General features: G+C 38.2%; 1 long non-coding RNA gene across 1 annotated transcript; it reads left to right on the top strand.

Moving 5' to 3' along the window:
• Positions 1 to 11,479: 11,479 nt before the first annotated feature.
• On the top strand, positions 11,480 to 12,003 carry LOC111779548. The gene is made up of 2 exons (XR_002812703.1): positions 11,480 to 11,703; positions 11,795 to 12,003. It is a non-coding gene; the product is annotated as an uncharacterized LOC111779548 (long non-coding RNA).
• Positions 12,004 to 17,334: the final 5,331 nt, after the last annotated feature.

The raw sequence follows: 17,334 nt of genomic DNA, 5'->3' as shown, positions 1-17,334 counted from the left end.
CAGCGTTCTCTTCGAAAATATACAGAATCTCGATAAGCCCATCGACCTTCTGCAGAGATTTACCTTTGGAATTTGGGCGCCGCACTGGCCTCTTCGCCAACCAAGTTGCCGCCGCCCTTTTCGCCAAAATTGGCTCCTTCGCCCAATATGGCGACTCTTCCGGCTTCAACATTGTCTTTATCCCTTGCTCTAGGTTTCTCCTTCTACTTCTTAGGGTTAACATATTCCCACCAGAGCCAAGGCATCATCGTCGCTAAGCGACAATCCCTCTTCATGGGTTAGACATATTCTCGCCGAAGCGAAGGTAGCATCGCCCTCGAGCGGCGATCCCTCTGCAATTTTCGATGGCCAAGAAAGTGTTTCTCTACGCCTCCTCTAAACCAGGTTGTTGACTTCTTCACGAAAAGTGTTTCTCAACCTCTTTGAATTTTTCAGATCCAAGCCTCACGTTCGTTCAAATATATTTGTCTTATTAACATAGGTATCTTTCCCTTTATTGTTATTTCCATTTATTACTATTTCCATATCCTTGTAATTTATTTGATTATAAATAAGATAACTTCCACACCATTTAGGTGTGGTGGATTAATCAAACATTCACATGGTATCAGAGCCCTTTCGATTTAGCAACCCCGATCCTTTATTTTCAATGGCTTATGAATCCCCTACTATCTTCTCCTCCACCACCCCTGCTAGCTTTGATGCTGCAGGCGCAGTCTCCATGGCTGCCGCATGCGGAGCCGATTGATTACTCTTCGGCTCCGCTCTTTTGACCTCCAAATCACCCTTCGCCATAGTCTGTATATACAACCTCATTTTTTCCAAACATAGCCTTTTTCATTTTCTTCCCAATTTTTCCTTCATCCTTCACAAAAACCCTAATCTTAGGATCTTCATCAGCGTTCTCTTCGAAAATATACAGAATCTCGATAAGCCCATCGACCTTCTGCAGAGATTTACCTTTGGAATTTGGGCGCCGCACTGGCCTCTTCGCCAACCAAGTTGCCGCCGCCCTTTTCGCCAAAATTGGCTCCTTCGCCCAATATGGCGACTCTTCCGGCTTCAACATTGTCTTTATCCCTTGCTCTAGGTTTCTCCTTCTACTTCTTAGGGTTAACATATTCCCACCAGAGCCAAGGCATCATCGTCGCTAAGCGACAATCCCTCTTCATGGGTTAGACATATTCTCGCCGAAGCGAAGGTAGCATCGCCCTCGAGCGGCGATCCCTCTGCAATTTTCGATGGCCAAGAAAGTGTTTCTCTACGCCTCCTCTAAACCAGGTTGTTGACTTCTTCACGAAAAGTGTTTCTCAACCTCTTTGAATTTTTCAGATCCAAGCCTCACGTTCGTTCAAATATATTTGTCTTATTAACATAGGTATCTTTCCCTTTATTGTTATTTCCATTTATTACTATTTCCATATCCTTGTAATTTATTTGATTATAAATAAGATAACTTTCACACCATTTAGGTGTGATGGATTAATCAAACATTCACATTAATTGTACTGATCCAAGGCAAAGGATACATCTTGTTCCAATGTAAGAACGAAGATCAACGTTTATTGACAAAGGTGTATTACATCCTGAGTTTGAAGAGTAATATTATTTTTCATGGTCAAATGACAGAAGGTAGTAGAAAGGAGTTAGTCAACTCGACAGAGATTTGTTGTATGAGATACTAATGAAAGATCACTAACTTCTTCTCTAAGTATTCATTNAACATAGCCTTTTTCATTTTCTTCCCAATTTTTCCTTCATCCTTCACAAAAACCCTAATCTTAGGATCTTCATCAGCGTTCTCTTCGAAAATATACAGAATCTCGATAAGCCCATCGACCTTCTGCAGAGATTTACCTTTGGAATTTGGGCGCCGCACTGGCCTCTTCGCCAACCAAGTTGCCGCCGCCCTTTTCGCCAAAATTGGCTCCTTCGCCCAATATGGCGACTCTTCCGGCTTCAACATTGTCTTTATCCCTTGCTCTAGGTTTCTCCTTCTACTTCTTAGGGTTAACATATTCCCACCAGAGCCAAGGCATCATCGTCGCTAAGCGACAATCCCTCTTCATGGGTTAGACATATTCTCGCCGAAGCGAAGGTAGCATCGCCCTCGAGCGGCGATCCCTCTGCAATTTTCGATGGCCAAGAAAGTGTTTCTCTACGCCTCCTCTAAACCAGGTTGTTGACTTCTTCACGAAAAGTGTTTCTCAACCTCTTTGAATTTTTCAGATCCAAGCCTCACGTTCGTTCAAATATATTTGTCTTATTAACATAGGTATCTTTCCCTTTATTGTTATTTCCATTTATTACTATTTCCATATCCTTGTAATTTATTTGATTATAAATAAGATAACTTTCACACCATTTAGGTGTGATGGATTAATCAAACATTCACATTAATTGTACTGATCCAAGGCAAAGGATACATCTTGTTCCAATGTAAGAACGAAGATCAACGTTTATTGACAAAGGTGTATTACATCCTGAGTTTGAAGAGTAATATTATTTTTCATGGTCAAATGACAGAAGGTAGTAGAAAGGAGTTAGTCAACTCGACAGAGATTTGTTGTATGAGATACTAATGAAAGATCACTAACTTCTTCTCTAAGTATTCATTAGCATTAGTGACAAAAAAAGTGAAGGACCAACCAATGGATTTAGAGAAAAGGAACCGAAGAATAGAGCCAAGAAGAAATCATAAACTACATCAATCTGCGTAGAGTAACCTATAAGTCAATGTGTTTCATCATACTCATCATCTCAACCAAGGAGGCTTAGAGGAAGACCAACTGGGCCTAAGNCTCCTTCTACTTCTTAGGGTTAACATATTCCCACCAGAGCCAAGGCATCATCGTCGCTAAGCGACAATCCCTCTTCATGGGTTAGACATATTCTCGCCGAAGCGAAGGTAGCATCGCCCTCGAGCGGCGATCCCTCTGCAATTTTCGATGGCCAAGAAAGTGTTTCTCTACGCCTCCTCTAAACCAGGTTGTTGACTTCTTCACGAAAAGTGTTTCTCAACCTCTTTGAATTTTTCAGATCCAAGCCTCACGTTCGTTCAAATATATTTGTCTTATTAACATAGGTATCTTTCCCTTTATTGTTATTTCCATTTATTACTATTTCCATATCCTTGTAATTTATTTGATTATAAATAAGATAACTTTCACACCATTTAGGTGTGATGGATTAATCAAACATTCACATTAATTGTACTGATCCAAGGCAAAGGATACATCTTGTTCCAATGTAAGAACGAAGATCAACGTTTATTGACAAAGGTGTATTACATCCTGAGTTTGAAGAGTAATATTATTTTTCATGGTCAAATGACAGAAGGTAGTAGAAAGGAGTTAGTCAACTCGACAGAGATTTGTTGTATGAGATACTAATGAAAGATCACTAACTTCTTCTCTAAGTATTCATTAGCATTAGTGACAAAAAAAGTGAAGGACCAACCAATGGATTTAGAGAAAAGGAACCGAAGAATAGAGCCAAGAAGAAATCATAAACTACATCAATCTGCGTAGAGTAACCTATAAGTCAATGTGTTTCATCATACTCATCATCTCAACCAAGGAGGCTTAGAGGAAGACCAACTGGGCCTAAGAGAAATGGGACATCAAATTTTTCATCTCAATCAAAGAAGCCTAGAGTTTGGCCTAAAAAAATAGTTGAAAATGATTACATTACAAAAAATTTCTACAAGTCTAGTGATGAATTTTCTGCATAAAAGAGAAAGGTGGAAGAAATTGCATGTTCTAGAATTCGAATTACTTCGAAAGATGACATAGTTGATCAGACACAAAGCAAAGTTGACACTAGAGATTAACGTACAGGCATTCTATGTTTTATTTACAACAACACAGAGAATTTTAAAAGCATAGTGCTTAAGTTTCTTCTTTTTTCAAGAAACTGTCCTCTCGATTTGTTCTTTCTACTTCATTTATTTGTTCTGATATATTTCGATCACAAGTCCAAAACAACATTATTTTTTTGCTCAAATTTTACCAAGAATTCTTGAGGCAAAACTCACCGAAAGATAGCGATCCGACAACGCCTCAATAACAGTAAGTTATAAATTTCTTTGCTAACTTTAAACGCATATATTTCTCTCAATCGTTAATGAACTTAATGAAATTAATTTTTTTTAGAAATTTGGATTCAAGCTCTTAAACTTTTGTAAAGGAATCGAGTTAAACTCGAGTAACATTGAAAAGATCAAATATGGAAATTTGATCATAAATTGAAATGTAGGCAACACTAGTAAAGCTGCGATGGGAAATGTCGGCAATACTAGAAGTTGGAGGCGGTCAAGCTCTTATGAGATTATTCACGATACTAGAGACCTTCTACGTTTTCTTATATTTCCGTGGGTGTTATATGGAGGTTTACTAGATTCTTAAGGCATATAGGTAATTTAAATCTCAAATGCATTGGGGACTAGTTCATCAAGGCTAATCTATTTTGTGGGTGCACTGTGGTCTCAACCACTAATCACCGCTCACGATCTAGGGTGACCAGTCTACTGCAAATGTATTGACCTAGGTCATATTGATACCGCATTAGCTCTAACACCCTAATTTTAACTTGATGTGTTCATGCACGCTTTGTTAGGGAGAAAACAATATCAATAACCTAAAGTTTATAGTACATTAACTAAAGATTCATGTAAGTTTAATGAAGAGATAACATCCATCAATCACCTGGAGCACCGACCATAAAATCTTGTCGTCCTTTCTATCACTGCGGGAAGTACTGAAAACAACATGCATTTTAAATCTTCATCGTAGGGGCATGTCGATAATTTTTTATATCATACATCGATTGTTATCTAAATGTTCCTTTTCAAAGTCGTAATCATGCATATTCTAACCACCTAAGACAAGATATGATCGCATAATGACATGTCTTAACAATCCCTACATGTACTTTTTGAAGAAAATTGAGATGGCTGCTTACTTGGGTGATGCATGCCTTCTCGAACTTACGTTTCCACTTGCTAGGAGCTTTAAATTTTCTAAAATATTTTTGATAAGTTCGAGTGCAAGTAAAATTTAGGTTAGTATCGAAATATAGAGTAAAAAATAGTAAAAAAGAGGCTAAATGGGCAAAAAAAAAAAAAAAAAAAAAAAAACTTTCACGAGGCTTCATGCTTCACGTGTCACTCTTGGATTGGTAAAATTAACTCATGGGTGTGTGTTGAGTCTCGTAGATGTATGTTTTTTTCACCAATTTTTTCCTCCTTAGAAACTTTCGTCTTCAAAAGTTGTTTTATTCGCAAATTCTTGGGGAGAATATTCTTATGTCTTCTTTAGTTTCATAAATTTCCATGTTGTCCTTATGGTTCTCCATCGGACCGCATCTAAGATAATTTGTGGATGAAGTTCATACAAAACCTGAGTGGTGTACCCAACGTCTTTCCTAGACCTTGCAACCCTTCTCGATACACTTCAAGAACTTGGGGTACAACTGGTATGCTCATAACACCATCAGAACCTACATTAGGAGATCCTTGTGATCCACCCCATCTAAGAATGTGTATGTATGTTGTCAGTGATGATAGTGATGACCGGACCGAGAAAGTCATGTGAACACTTTGTTTGTCATTTCCTTAACTTTATAGGGCTTTATTCAAGCGGAAGGACATAAAGGTAGTTTCTTAATTCTCATAACATCTTCTAAAAGAAATCTTCAGGTCCTTTGCTTTAATCCTCTTTTAAAAGTAACCCGACCTTAACATGATCCTTGTGGTCCTTACTGTCTCCCCCAAAGATAGCCTCATAGTTCCTTCTAATGTGTCCAACTCGAGACCTCCTCATAACTTAACACCCTGGATGTTGCTCGCTAGAGCATAGATATTCATTTGAGTTCTATACGAGCTATTTAAAAGTAAATAATCCTTTATTGAGTCTCCTACTCTTCACTTAGGCTAGTTCTGCTGGTAGTGATATCTCATCATGGACTCATTTGAGCCCACCAACCTCTCGGGTTTCTGTATGAGATCCTAGGAAAGTCTCTACAAGCTCTAGTGTCGTGGCTAGTTTGTCCCTAAGGTCTTCAACACATCCTCTGTAGGTGTGTAACATTTTATGTCCATATTTTAGATTAGAATTCAAAATTCGAATTCAACACCTAATAGCCCAACAATTCCCAGTATCCCCTACGACATATTATGTCACTTGCTAATCTTAACCTATTTACGAGTCACTAAAACTACCACAGGTTATTCATAGGCTCTTCCTCAATAGGAGCATGCCTCATATGTATCTTATACGCAATTGTGTGCATGAAAATGGAGTTCAACTTGTCTTAATCTAAACAAGGGTAGGTGCATGATCTTTCCTTTCTTCAGGCGATGAAAGAGTGGGCCAATACTTGACCCGGTTACTATTACCCTCCACTCCATGGCTTACTTGCATACCATGACCGTTCCACTAGTTTCAATTTATGAGCATGTTATTCCAATCATGAAGACTGCCATAACATTTGTTTAGTTTATAGCCCATTTAGATCACTGTCTTAATATTTCATTTAAAACCTTTATTTTTGTCACAACACGAATTTTGAGGCTTCAAAACTCACATTAGGATGGAAAAGACGAAAGCAAAAAATAAATATAAACAAATTAAAATAATATAAATGATGAAAATCCAAAAAATATAAATAAATAAAAAGTCAACAATAACAAAAATAAATATAAAATAAAATCAATTTATAAGTTGGTAGTCATTATCGTATGTTAAGGTCATTGGATATGATTATATAGCTAATCCAAGTAACGGTGTAAAATGACCATAATACCCTTTTCCCTTATTTACCCCATTTTACGACCTATTTACATGATCTTATAATATTGTTATCAAGGCATTAGTAAGTTTTCGTACTCTCAAATCTCAAAATTTGGTTGTTGGATCTCCTCTAAAATTGCACACAATCTAGAAAGTTCATAGATGATCTCATCCATTGGCTAGAAATCAAAACTAAGATGGACAAGTAAAAATGTTTGATTAATCCACCCACATAAATGGTGGTGAGAGTTCTCTTATTTATAATCATTTACAGAATACAGAATATGATAAATTACAAATAATATGGAAATAATAATAAAAGGAAAGAATAATAAAGGAATACAATATATTTGCCTTTGATAAAAGGGCAAATATGGTAAGCTGTAATGTAAGGCAAATATTAATGAACGTTAACTATCCTTAACACTCCCCCCCCCTGCAAGCTGAGCGTCGGATTTGAACGAACGTGAAGCTTGGATCTGAAAAATTCAAAGAGAGGCCGAGAAATACTTTTTGTGAAGATGTCAGCAACTTGGAGATGAGAGGGTACATATAGTGTGCGAAGTTTGCCAGTGATAACAAGTTCTCGAAGGAAATGATAATCTAGTTCAACATGTTTGGCCCGCTTGTGAGAAATGGGGTTAGAGCTAAAAAAATAGCACTTTTGTTGTCACATAAGAGTAAGGGTTGCTGTGAAATAGGGACCTTGAGGTCATGCAAAAGATGCGTAACCCAAAGAAGTTCAGCAGCAGTTGTGGCAAGAGCACGATACTCAGATTCACAGCTGGAGCGTGAGACAGTAGGTTGCTTTTTGGCACTCCAAGAAACCAGATTGTTACCAAGATAAATAGAATAGCCGGATGTAGAACGACGAGTATCGGGACAACCAGCCCAGTCAGCATCCGAATAAGCGACTAGCGTACTAGGAACAGTGGATGGACGAAAGGTAAGACCAAAGTGGAGTGTTCCTTTGACATAGCGAAGAATACGTTTGACAGCAAGAAAGTGATCTGCAGTAGGGGCATGCAAGAATTGACTGACAGAATTGACAGCATAGGCAATATCTGGACGCGTAATAGTCAAGTACTGAAGGGCGCCAACAAGAGATCTGTAGAGAGTAGGATCAGAGAAAGGAGAACCATCAGCAGTCAGGTGTTGAGAAACAACCATGGGAGTGTGAACTGGTTTGCTATCGAGCAACTGAGCACGAGTAAGAATATCTCGAGCATATTTTAACTGACTAATAAAGAGACCATCAGGAGTGGGTGAAGCTTCAAGACCAAGAAAGTAACTGAGAGAACCCAAATCTTTGGTAGCAAACTCAGAATGAAGCTTGCGAGTAAAGCTGTCAATAAGAGATGAGTTGTTGCCGGTAACAATAATGTCATCAACATAAAGAAGCAAATAGATAATGTTAGATTGCTGATGAAAGACAAAAAGGGACGTGTCAGCGCGACTGCAAGAAAACCCAAGTGTGAGAAGAAATGAGCTAAAACGCTGAAACCAAGCACGAGGAGCTTGCTTTAAGCCATAGAGGGCTTTCTTTAATAGACAAACATGAGTGGGAAATCGAGGATCAATATACCCAGGAGGTTGTTCCATATGAACTCGTTCAATAAGAGTTCTATTGAGAAAAGCATTCTTGACATCAAGTTGTCGAAGAGGCCATTTATTTGTGACTGCAATGGAAAGCACAACACGGAGAGTGGTAGCTTTGACAATCGGACTAAAAGTGTCAGTGTAGTCAAGACCAGGAACCTGAGTATAACCTTTGGCAACAAGACAAGCCTTGAAACGCTCGACAGATCCATCAGACAAATATTTAATACGAAACACCAATTAAGAGCCCACGATGTTTGTGTTGGCAAGGTGAGGAACCAAAGTCCANTTCATGGCAGCCACCCAAGCAAAATTCTTAGCCGCAGATTTGAATCCTTTTGGCTCAGTGGATACAAGAAGAGCAGAAAGAAGTCCAGATGAGCCCAAAATACCAAGATTTGCTGGATGATGAGTCTTGATACTAGCTTTGGCTCATGTGATCATAGGATGAGTGNTCCAATAGAGGTCAAATTAGAAGTGGAGGGTGGCAAAGTGGAACCTGCAAGAGAAGTGTCAACCTGCACAGACTCATCCACAAGGTCAGAACAAATATCACACGGGGATGAACTGGATCGAGGAATGTGCAGTGATGAAGTGGTAGGGGGATGAATTAATATGATAAAGATGTGGTTCCAAGAAATTTGAAATAAGAAGAGAGGAAAGAGATTGGGCCTGGGAGCTAGGGATAGGAGGAAAGTGAGTTTCATCAAATTGAGCATGGCTTAATCTTTGAGACAAGCAACCCTTTCGAGTCTTCTTATGGTATCAGAACAACAAGGCTCTAATTGAAGAAGGGCTTTGTGGTGGAAGATCCAAAAAAATCAAAGAGTGAAATTATGACAATTCTAGACGTTTTAATGGCCGTGATCATCCCTCTATAAATTATGAACCAGGTGCAACTAATAGTAGCAAAAAACAAGCATAATCGAGCCCCTAATCGAGAGTTATAAGTTGTTCATTTCTGAGTATCGTGTTCAAGGGTTTATTTCAAATTCGAGTGCTGCAGTCCACCATTCGTCTCCCAGCTAGATTCTACACCTTCCAAACAAGATTGCCCATAAGTTTAGTGTAGAAAAGAGCATAAAAAAACATCCCTATCCTATTCCCCCAATCTTGTCTATCATTGAAGAAGGTTCGAAGGTGAGCTCGAATCAAATCTGAGGCTACAGACGAATTCACCAGACAAGACCTATCCCAATTAGTTTCAACACATCCAACAATCATTTTTTTAATAAGTAGTCCATGCTCGTAATTAGACAAAGGGTCAAAATTACCGATTTACCCATCGGAGTTGCCTTCAATCAATTTACCCAAACTCTCACTATTTTCTTTTTACTTTTCTTGAGTTCCTGAGATTTGTTTAATCATTTTTCTGGTCTACCTAAACTAGAAATTTGGCCTCAAAAGCCCTCAATATGATCTTAAAAGTTAGACTTTAGAAGAAAAAATAATTTTTTTTTTTTAAATTCCTAGGATTGGGTATTACAAATTCTTCTTTTGTTCAAAATTTTTGTCCCTGAAAGTTACTTATTCCCAATTAGCAAAGTAAGACATCCGCTTGTTCACTTTCCTTACTCAAGTTGCTAAATTGTCTCACCGATAACTATATTGAATTGTGACTACGAAAACTTCTCACATCACGTGTTCCTATGGATGATGAAAAAGTACAAAAGCTTACCGTCCTCTTGGAAACACTTCCACGAATTCCGTGTCCAACAAATATTTGTAACTTTTGGGGTGCTCCTACAACTACTGCACCTCTTGTTTGTGTCTTTGTGACATCTCACCCTAGCATGTGTTTAAAAGTAACTACCAAAGTATGGCCATCCATCAGGGCATGATGATAACGACATAGGTCCTATAGGTTATAATCTAAGTGAGCATATCCGTATTTCTAGCATTACGCAATGCCTCTACATAATCTAAGGAAATTTAGGCTTTCTCAATACCTAAATCTCATCCTTAGGTCCCACGATGAAGTGATATATTTTCACCTCCTATGTACTAACCAATTTTAATATACACCTGTCTATTGGGCACTAGGTCATAATTACCGACCGTCTTCTCATTCTATTTCCATTCAAGGAAGACTACCTATTACTTGAGCCTGGCTACTTCTAAGAAGTACTTCATTTGGTAGACATCTTTGAACTAGGACTACGTCACTAGTACTTTCTCAATATCGAGTATATTCAGGGCACTCTTCTACTAAAAGTGTGTCATGCCTCTTCGCATGTGCATGACACAATGTACTTGATGCCATAAAGGGCAATTTAAACATTGCAAGGTTGTCTCTATGGTCCTCAACTACATTTTTGTTGCGCCTCTTATCTCTTAACTCAATACCACGTGATTGGGAATACCACTACCAACAACCAAAACTCATTGCTTCGAGAACTTGACGTACAATTGGTGCCCTCAGGTGTTTTCTGTGAACTAACTCTATTTTGGCGTACGCTAGTATATCGTCAAAGATGCAACGATGAGAGTAGTCTTATGAACACAAAGTTAGTCTAATCTTTAAACTTTGTAGGACATTAGTCCTACCAAAGAACGTAATGAAAATCTCTTACAAAAGCAATCCTAGGTTTGTCCTTCTCCCTAATCCTCAATTGAAGGTAAATTTAACCTGGCCATTTCCGTTCTGATCCTTACTATCTCATAGTGGACTTCGTATGAATCATTTTATTCATAAGTCAACATGGTTGGGAATCATGTTGCTCTACTTCCTCCCACACAACATGGTTATTATAAGATAATGAAGATAAGGAAACGTGACTCTTTATGGTGGTGCAAAGGAAATTAGTGATTGTTACAATATTCCTTAATAAATACAGTTAAAAAATAAATAAAGGAACCATGAAAATAAAATAATGAATAAAACAATGGAAAAGCTTTTTGTTGGTCAACGCAAATAGAAAACAAACTAAGTCTATTTCTAGTTATTCCACCTATAAAAAGTAGGAACTCATTTTAAATTTTAAAATCGTCTAAATTTAACCAATAATATCCCTATAAATTTCTAACAAGGTTGAAACTTATTTGGTAAGGTAGAGGAAAGAACTTCACAACAATATGGCTAAGAAGATGATGACAGTGTTCTTAATGTGTGTTCTGTTGGTAAATGTACTACAATTCTCCACGGCCGACAATACAGCTGCAATGGAGGCAAAAATGAAGTCATTATTTAGCGACTTTGGGACTGTGAAGGAAAAATTAAAGACGTGTATTGAAACCTGCAAAAAGGGATGCAAAGGCAATAACAAATGTCATTCTGATTGTGAAACAAATTGTGGCAAAAAGGAAGTTGCTGGTACGTTTTTCGATCTCTTTCCTCATTCATTTTTTAAAGATAAAAAAGTTAATTTCATGCCGAATGAAATTTTTCTTACTTATTTTTGCAGATAAATTTAATATCAAAATGCCAAATTGAGAACGGGATGAATAATGAGCTTTGAAGATCAATTTGACGTAGGAAGATCAAATATAATTTATTTAAATAAAGTTTATGAGAGAAATTCTTAAATTCTTTTATCCTCTTTCATTTTTTGTAATGTAATTTATTTATTTTGTTATAAAGTATTCTTTGATATTAACCTACAAAAATTCAAGAGATATATGGTTTATATTCACAAAATTATTTAATTTTTTATATTCCATTCATGGTTCTAAAATATATATCTCATATCAAAACGAGTTTGGATTTTTGTATCTTTTTAATATAGTTTTCGACTATACTTATGTTGTCTATTTATAGGATATATTAATGAAAATAAGATTGTGATTATTACATTCCTTAATGAAAATAAACCACTCGATTTTTTTTGAGTTGCACCAACATAAACAATATTTAGAATATTTTTAATTTAAGATTTACGTCAAACACATACAATTTAGAAACCATGAAAATTAATAATGGCTTACGTTTTTTCTAGAACAAAATAAGTCATAGTAATAAGCTACCTAAGATCCAAAGGATCCAATGAAAGAATTAAGAGGATTAATTACAAAACTGCCATTAAAAAAAAATCTTTGACGGGATTTGTTTCCAGAACCAACTAGTAGAAGAAAATAACTGTTGTTTCCAGATCAAACGGTTGATATTTAAGTTCAATATCGTTAGCACCCTCATCATAGTGATATTCTTTAGATCCAACTGTTGATATTTAACCTAAATATCGTTAGCACCCTCATCATAGTAGATATTCTTTAGATCGAACAGTTGATATATAAGCTAAATATCGTTAGCACCCTCATTATAGTAGATATTTTTGCTTCTAGAAGAGTTTAAAATAAAAAGGAGTCTCTAGAACAAAATAAATAGGTGCAAGCTTAAAATAAATAGGTGCAAGCTTAGCAAGCTTAAAATAAATAGGATGCTCTCGACAATGTTTTAACAAACTTTGAATACTAGATATGATCTTAAAATAAAGGTTGGTAGTGAGACGATGGGGGATAAGCTTCATCGTCGAGAGGGAAATAGCCCTGATCACTAGCTAAGGCCCCTAAATGACCAGATCAATGATAAAGGAGGTAGGGGTGCAGAAACAGTCAGGAGGTTTGCCTAGAAGCAGCCACCCTTGAAAGAGTGCGTAATAACTCACTGATTGAGCACTCTTGCACCGAAGATGAACGGTGCTAAGCGATCTGCCGAAGCTGTGGGATGTAAAAATGCATTGGTAGAGGAGCATTCCACCTTAGAGGGAAGCACCCGTGCGAGCAGTGGTGGACGAAGTGGAAGTGAGAATGTCGGCTTGAGTAACTCAAACATTGGTGAGAATCCAATGCCCTGAAAACGTAAGGGTTCCTCCGCAAGGTTCATCCACGGAGGGCGAGTCAAGGCCTAAGATCGACACAAAACTCGAGTTTGTAGCTTTTTAGATTATGGGTTTTTCTTCCTCGAATTCTTTTAAATTGAGGGCTGTTGTTAATCATTTTCTATCCTACCAACTCCTACACATTCCATTTAGGATTTCTTAAATATAAAAATTGTTCCTTTATGGCGGAATCAGCCAAATCCAGCTTCAAATTTTTGGATGTTGATTTAACACTGTTATATTCATCACTCCCAGCCAGAATATTCCAATCAAATTAAATGGATTCGGAGGTTGATTTAACACATCCTTGTTATATTCCTCACTCTCATCCACCACAATATTCACTTGTTCCAATCAAATTAAATGGAACAAATTATCAATCTTAGTAAATCAGTTATGCATGCTCTTATTACCAAAAAGAAAATTGGATTCATTGATGGCACAATTGAAACGTCTCAAGATGCAAATTCTGAACACTGCTATTTGGGATTTCTAACAAGTTTCGTGAAGGAATTGAGCTCTAAAAAGCTTGTCTGGCGAGAAACATGTTTTCCGGCGAACTTTGGAAGGTTATAAAATGAAGTACATGTTGTAAATTGTCATAAGGTCCTATTCTTTAGGACTTATTAATAAAATGAAGGTAAATTGTCATAAGTGAGTATGTAATACCCGAGCCTCAATTGAAAGTTTAAAATCTAAGTTTACCTTAAAAGTCGATCTCTCTCAATTTTATTGAAGGTCTTAAAGACCAAAATCCGAGATGAGACGGAAGAGAAAAATGATGAGGAATAAAAGAACAAATATAAAAGAAAAATGATATTTGCTTTTTTAACAGTTTTTGGAGAGGAAGCTGAAATGCCTTTTGGTTCTCCCCGAAAAGACGGTTCGTTTTTTGAACCGGGTTTAATAACAAAAGTCGAAAAACAAATTAAAAAAAGGACTCGAAGAGTTTTAAAAAAAAGACTAAACGTGTTTANTTAAAAGGATGGTCAAGGTTAATCTTAATCCCTGGAGGGTAATTTGGTCATTATACCCTCCTTTTTAGTAACATAGGAATAAAAGAGAAAAAGAAAAAATAAAGGGGAAAGGGAAGAGAAGGAGAAATGGCAGAAAGAAAAGAATGTAAATAGTGAGAGAAAGAAAATTATAGAGAGAGAAGGAAAGTTCTAGAGAGAGAGGGAGGTAACCGCCGCTCCGGCCACGAGGAGTCCGGTTCCGGCCGAGCCTTCATGAAATCTTCACAGAACTTAGAGANGGCCATGAGGAGTCCGGTTCCTGCCGAGCCTTCATGAAATCTTCACAGAACTTAGAGAAGAAGATTCTTAACTTTTAGATCGTCCAAAACCATCCAGAAACGAGGAAAAATCTAAAGGTAAAGTTCTTGAATCCAGATTCTCGAAATTGCTTTAGATCTGTGAGATATAGTAAGAGTTAGAGCCTGAAATTTGAGTATGTTAATCTACAGAGGATTACGCTCAAAACCTGTGAAGGAGGTTGTAATCGATTCAGATCGGAAATGGGAGTTCGGCGTTCGTCAAAGAGGAGAAAGGAGGAGGAGGATGCGCTTCGCCGGAGAAGAAGGGCCACGTGTCAAGCGTCCATTGGAGACGAAAAAATCAAAGAAATACTTCGCGTCGGGCGGGATTCGATGGCCGGCGGCCCGCTACTCGAGTTCGCGACCCGATGACCCGCGCGCAACCCGGACCACCGACCCGGCTTCTCGTTGCCACGCGTCAGCGTAAACAAACTCGAATTTCCAGCGCGCCCTTCCGGTTTCGAACCAACGACCTCGACCTTGGCTGACCGTTTATCGGGCGCCACGTGGCAACACCTCAGCGCGCGTCTCCCCTCCCTCATGCGCGTCCGTACGCGCGCGTGGCCGTGCGCGTGTAGCACCTTCCCCAGGCGCGTGTGAGCGCGTGAGGTGCTGTTTTCAGCCCGTTCGATTTCTGTTTGCCCGATTTCCCTCCGATTCCAACTCTAACCCTATTTTTATATGGAATAGGGTTTAAATGAGAAAATTCAGCATTTGTGGACACTCTATTGGTGTAGAAATGCTCAACGAAGAACACGCGTCAATCGGGTAAGTCACCACCCGGTATTTAGGAAGAAATACTTGTAGGGTTCGCTTGGATTGTATGTATGCATGTTAGTAATTTTGCCTTAAATTAGCTCTCCATGAATGAGATTAATTAGATGGATTGTTATGATGTGTTGGGTGAATTATCTGAGTGTTGCTTGTATGCCTTAAGCTTCCGTTGTACGTATGCATGCGTTTAATTTATGTTAAAATTGTGTATGCCGGGTTTTGGGTGCTTGATGGAGGTCATCGTCCCGTTGAGCCGGTATGCCTAGTTTGCATGAATTACATACTATGATGTTAGAAGAAGATTGCATGCACCCTCTGTTAATTGCTAGGGCCCATTTCTATGATAAGATTAGGGAATTTCTTTTAGGAGCGATATGCCGCTCTAGACAGACTTAATTTTCCCCTAGAAACTTAGCGGTTTACCACGGTAAGAAAGTACCTAAGGGGGTTCATAGATTGCTAGCGTGAGAACGGTATCTATAGCTTCGTGGGAGGACCAAGGGTCCCTGATCAGTCCTTACTGTTCTTAGCCATTTCGCATGGGAAATGTGTCCCCACGTCGTACAGCCCATTAGCTGCATGGGAACGGGTTGGGTCGCGCCCCCCATAGGAGGACTATATGGGCGTAGGGGTATTCAGCACACCCCTAGGCTAGGTACCATGTAGTTCTAGATAGCCATGTAGAGGTAGCGCCTCATAGAGAGATACCGACCATATTAGCTTGGCATAAGGAACCTCTAGGTGACTAATGAAAGGACGATGAACCGGTGAAACCCAAGGGGCAAGCCCCAAGAGACTAAGGTTAGAACCCGATGTCCTAGAACCGAATTAGAAAACCGTGGGAGTTCTGTTAAATTAAGATGCGAAGAGAGCCTACAAGTAGGTGGCTTACTGAGTATAATTTTTATACTCATCCCGTTCTCATTTATTTTTCTCAGGTGTTCACTGGCTGCTGGTCGAGGTAGAGGAGCGTTTGAGAGTTGTACAGTCACAGAGGGGGTCGTTCCGGAGCGTCAGTCCCTTTTCGGTCTTTTAGAGTCTTTTGTATTTCATTTTATATTTGCAATTTCTTTTGTAATAATTAACAAACAAAATTTCTCTCTTTTGTTTTAATTCAAAGTATTTTTATATTTTTACTTTGGTTTTCTTTTCTTCTACTTTCATTTTGTTTGTTTTCGATTTCGTCTTTTGGTTCACGTCTGATTTTCGAAGCCTCGAAAATCGGGTCGTGACAGAGTACATGTTGTAAATTGTCATAAGGTCCTATTCTTTAGGACTGATTAGTCCTATTCTTTGGGACTTTAAGTTTCTTTCTAGAGGTTCAACCATGATTGCAAAGGCTATATAATGTCATGCTTAGAATTAGTTTTGATCTCATCGAATACTAGAAGTGCTTACAATCGTGCTTATTTTCAATTTTCAAGAATTGTGTTTTTTTAGTTAAATCTAGATTAATTATTGCAAATGGCAGAATCATCTGGAATTAAATCACGGTGCGGATCGAGATTGTTGAGTTTCAATCTTGAAGTAGAGAAATTTGATGGAACCAATAATTTTGGTGTTTGGCGAGGCGAAGTAAGCGATTTGCTGGTCATGCAAGATCTTGATGCTTCTTTTCGATAGGAGATGCCTGAAGACATGACAGACGCCGAATGGACAAAATTAAATCGACAAGCTTGTGGAATTATTTGATCTTGTCTTGGCAAGGATCAGAAATATCCATTTACGAAGGTTACGATAGCGAAAAAACTATGGGACAAGCTTGAGGCGAAATATATGAAGAAGAGTGTGGAAAACAAACTCTATTTGAAGAAGAAACTCTTCCGTTTTGACTACAAGAAAGGTAGCTCAATGGCTGAGCATTTGGATGATTTTAACAAAATCACCACTGATTTGCTCAATCTAGATGTTGCTGTTGAATTCTTTGCCGGAATCCTACGAGTTTTAGTAACCACCCTACTATATGGACTCACTGATCTTGTTTTTGAAGATGTTTCAAATGCCTCAATGAATAATGAGGTGCGAAAGAAGGAAAACG

Source organism: Cucurbita pepo, chromosome LG18 (assembly GCF_002806865.2).
Source record: "Cucurbita pepo subsp. pepo cultivar mu-cu-16 chromosome LG18, ASM280686v2, whole genome shotgun sequence".
NCBI classification, from domain to species: Eukaryota; Viridiplantae; Streptophyta; class Magnoliopsida; order Cucurbitales; family Cucurbitaceae; genus Cucurbita; species Cucurbita pepo.
The sequence above is the reverse complement of the archived record's forward strand: the minus strand, read 5'-3'. Positions and strand labels throughout refer to the sequence as shown.